This window comes from Tupaia chinensis, unplaced genomic scaffold, assembly GCF_000334495.1.
Source record: "Tupaia chinensis unplaced genomic scaffold, TupChi_1.0 Scaffold000086_1, whole genome shotgun sequence".
Classification (NCBI taxonomy): Eukaryota; Metazoa; Chordata; class Mammalia; order Scandentia; family Tupaiidae; genus Tupaia; species Tupaia belangeri.
The window spans coordinates 4,613,781-4,617,902 of NW_006159548.1; the positions used below are offsets into that span (position 1 = coordinate 4,613,781).

General features: G+C 40.2%; 1 pseudogene; it reads right to left on the reverse strand.

Annotated features, from left to right (window-relative positions):
* Positions 1 to 1,136: 1,136 nt before the first annotated feature.
* On the reverse strand, positions 1,137 to 1,588 carry LOC102476548 (coiled-coil-helix-coiled-coil-helix domain-containing protein 2 pseudogene; annotated as a pseudogene).
* Positions 1,589 to 4,122: the final 2,534 nt, after the last annotated feature.

Consider the following 4,122-nt stretch of genomic DNA (forward strand, 5'->3'; position numbering starts at 1 on the left):
AGATAATTTATTGCAAGCATTTTTTAGCTCAGGAAGGAGCTCTTCCTCAGGTAGAGCCAAGGCTGCTTCTGTCTTAGAGAGACAGGAGAAATACGTAGTAAGAAGTGTCATCCCACTTAGAAATCCCAGCCCAGAAGAGATGTAGTAACTTCGGGTCATGCTTCATTCAAGAGGATTACTTGGCACATGTGGAGATAAGGGTGAGGTGCTGAGAAATGAAATCGTTTGGACCCCCTGCTACCAGAGACAGAAACCACATGAGACAAGGAGAGCTCGGAGTTTTAGACAGCCAGCACGTAACTAGCAACAAACACGCAATGAGCTGATCAGATCATTCAAACCGAAAGAAGCCTGCCGCTTTACTGGTCTGGACATCACTTGTTAGTTACACAAACTTCTGCATCGTCTTTCCTATGAAGTCATGGCCATAATAAAGAATTCCGCATTCTGCTATTTTGAGTTATTATAAGAGTAAAGTCCAGGGGCCAGCAGGTGGCGAGGTGGTTAAGGCTCGGCATTTCCACATGGCAGGCTGACTATGGTTGGAGTCCTAGACCTGGTGCTTTGTTTTCTCACTTTCCCTTTCTGTCTGTCTCCGGTCAAATTTTTTAAAAGAATCATAATAATAACAAATAAATAGGGCTGGCAGGTGGCATGGTGCTTAAGAGCACAAATTAACATAAATAAATAAATAAAGTTAAAAAATAATTATTTTATAATAAACAAGATAAATAAATAAAGTTAAAAAATAATTATTTTTAAACAAGTCTTTTTTAAAAAAGAATTATTAATAAACAAGTCTTTTTTAAAAAAGAATTATTTTATTTTATTTATTCATTCATTTTTTTTCATCTTCAAGAAAATTGCTTTATTCTAATTAGCTCACTAAACAATTCCAACAACTGGTTTAAGAAGGTTACACAATTATCTGCCAGCCCCAGATTCTACATCATTTCCATGAACTTCCTCACAGAATAATATCCTCTTTCGTTGTAATTCTAAAGGAAGCTGCTGATAACAGAAGAGGTTTAAGGGATGATTTTACACTTTATAATTTCACTGTCAATTATTTGTTCACACTAAATTAACTTGGTCATGAAAGTTGACTTCTTATTTCTTCAGTATGAACTTTTTGATTAGGATAATCCATTTGCACATCTGCACTGTTTCAGCACCTCACTGAAACCCTCACAGAGCTTAATGTCACTCTGGTTCTGGGCACACTCCAAAAACTGTTTTGTCTCATAGAGGCAAGGTCCAAACTGCTGCTGCTGCTCATGTGCTGGGTTCCCTGAGGCTCCTGGTAAGAGATGTCAGGCCTGGAGGGCTCAACGTTACTTCCTCCACTGAAGCCCCAGTGATGACATGCCCCCATGTGCCACAGAAGCCCCCCCAGCCACCCCAGCTGCAATGGTTGTCATCTGGGCCATCAGACCTGGCTGCCGCGGTGCAGCAGCAGAAGAGCCACTGCAGGTGGTGGGGCCACTATTGGCAGCTGAGCTGCTGAGCTGCAGGCAGCTCTCATCTGAGGTGCCTGGCTGGACGGAGGGGCCATGTGGGAAGTGCGGCTTCAGCTTCCATGCGGCATCACAAGTACACGGAGCTCATTCATTTATTTTAATTTGACCAGAGAGAGACTCACAGAGAGAGAGAGAGAGAAGACTACCAGGTCCAGTACTTGAACCTCGGTCAGCCATGTGGGAGTATCCAGCGCCTTAACCACCATGCCACCCGCTGGTCCCAATAAATAAATAATTCTTTTTAAAAATAATAATAATAGGTACTAGCAGATGGTATAATGGTTGTGTTGCTGGACTTCCACAAGGATGAACACGATTCGAGTCCCAGATCCAGTGGCTTTGAATTCACATGGACTGCGTGAGTTTGCGTGCCCAAGATCCCGAGAGAAGAATGGAGGAGAAGGGATTTCAGCGTGGCCATCCCCCCTGGTTGGGACCAGCGGGTGGCATGGTGGTTAAGGCGCTGGATACTCCCACATGGCTGACCATGGTTCAAGTCCCAGACCTGACAGCTTGCTTTCTCACTTTCTGTCTCTTTCTCTCTCTTTCTGTCTCTCTCTGGTCAAATTAAAAAATAAATAATAATAACAAATAAAATTAAATGAATAAATAATTCTTTAAAAAAATTAATAAATAAGGTCCAGCAGGTGGAGTGGTGGTTAAGGCAGTTAGATTCTCACATAGCTGACCACCGTTTGAGACCCAGACCTTGCAGCTTGCAGTCTCACTTTCCTTCTCTCTTTCTCTGGTTGACTTTAAAAAAAATAAAAATAATGACAATGGGGGCTGACAGGTGGCATGGTGATTAAAGGGCACTGGACTCCCACATGGCTGACCATGGTTCAAGTCCCAGACCTGACAGCTTGCTTTCTCACTTTCTGTCTCTTTCTCTCTCCTTCTGTCTCTCTCTGGTAAAATTGAAATAAATAAATAAAGTTAAAATAATTATTTTGAAAAATGACAATGAATAAAATTAAATAAAAATTATTATTTTAAAAATTAATAAAAAATAAAATTATATAAATAATTTTTTTAAAAAAATAGTGTCCATAAAGCTCTTAACTTTCTTGAAACTTTTTAAACATTTATTCATTTTAATTTGACCAGAGAGGGACAGAGTGAGAACGAGCGAGAGAAATGGAAAGTGAGAAAGCAAGCCGCCAGACGAGAACTGTGGTTGGCCATGTGGGAGTCCAGCCCCTTCAATCACCATGCCACCTGCTGGCCCCTAATAGTTTTCATTCATTATTGTATAGTTTTATTTTACTTTATTAACATTTATTTATTTATTTATTTTAGATTTTTGCCATTGGCTATGTGCACTCACAGGAGAGAGACAGAGAGAGAGGAAGTGAGAAATCACCCTTTCGAGGGACGCACACACCATAATCCCCTCTTCCATTCTCCTCTTGGGATTTTGGGCATGCATGCACATGCACCTAGCATGTTTGTTCAAGCTTCCAAGTCTAAGACTTGAACCTTGGAGTCAGCCATGTAAGATCCAGCACCTTAACTACCAGGCTCTTGTTGGCCCATGAATTAACTAATCATTAAAATAGAACAGCAGTGAACTTTACACTATTGCTCAGTGGGTGTTCATTTGTTTGTTAGCATCAAAGGGCAGACATAATACAAAGATCTTTAATTGATTTTAGTGAAGTCTTACCACATCTAAAAACAAGGATTGCTAGTTATCTCTTTGGATTTTTTCTAAGCACAAAATATTTCATAAATAATAGCTTGTGTCTACCCAAATGACAATTTTTTTAAAGAATTATTTTATTTAACTTTATTTATTTTATTTGTTTGTTTGTTTTGAGAGGTTTTTTGCTATAGGGCATGTGCACTTGCCAGAAAGACAGAGACAGAGATACAGAAAGCAAGAAATCACCCCCCAAAGAGGATGGCCACATCTCAATCCCTTCTCCTCCATTCTCCTCCCGGGATCTTGGGCAGGCACACACACACACCTGGTGTGAGTTTAAGCCACCAAGTTCAGGACTCAAACCACGGTTGACTACATGGGAATCCAGCAACATAGCCATTATGCAACTGCTGGTCCCTTAACTTTATTTATTATCTTCATTATTTTTTTATACTTGACCAGAGAAAGACAGAGAGAGAGACAGAGAGAGAGAAGGTGAGAAAGCAATCTGCCAGGTCCAAGACTCGAACCACAGTCGGCCATATGAGAATGTCAGAACAAATTTACTGAAGATCGAGGTTCTACTTGGATGTACTAAAGGAAAACCAATTCCTATTGTAATGCTAATGCCAATAGCATTATATTTTCACAAGTTGACAGTCTTGTGAGTCCACATTGATTTAACAACTTGAACTTGCAACATTGGTGCTTACTCTAAGATGTTGGCTACTGTTGGACTACTTCTACTTTCCTGAGTAATCATTATGCCCCATCTAATGGCTGATGATGCAGTGAAGAAGCAGTAATTCATGTCAACACAGGTGACCTCTGGCATTCTGATTGCCTCAGGGAGCAGATTATGAACATCAGCCAAACACAGATGAATTGGCTCAATAATTAATGAAGTCTTGTTTTCCCTCCAAACAAGTAACTTGTTACTAATTTAAGGATTAAGTG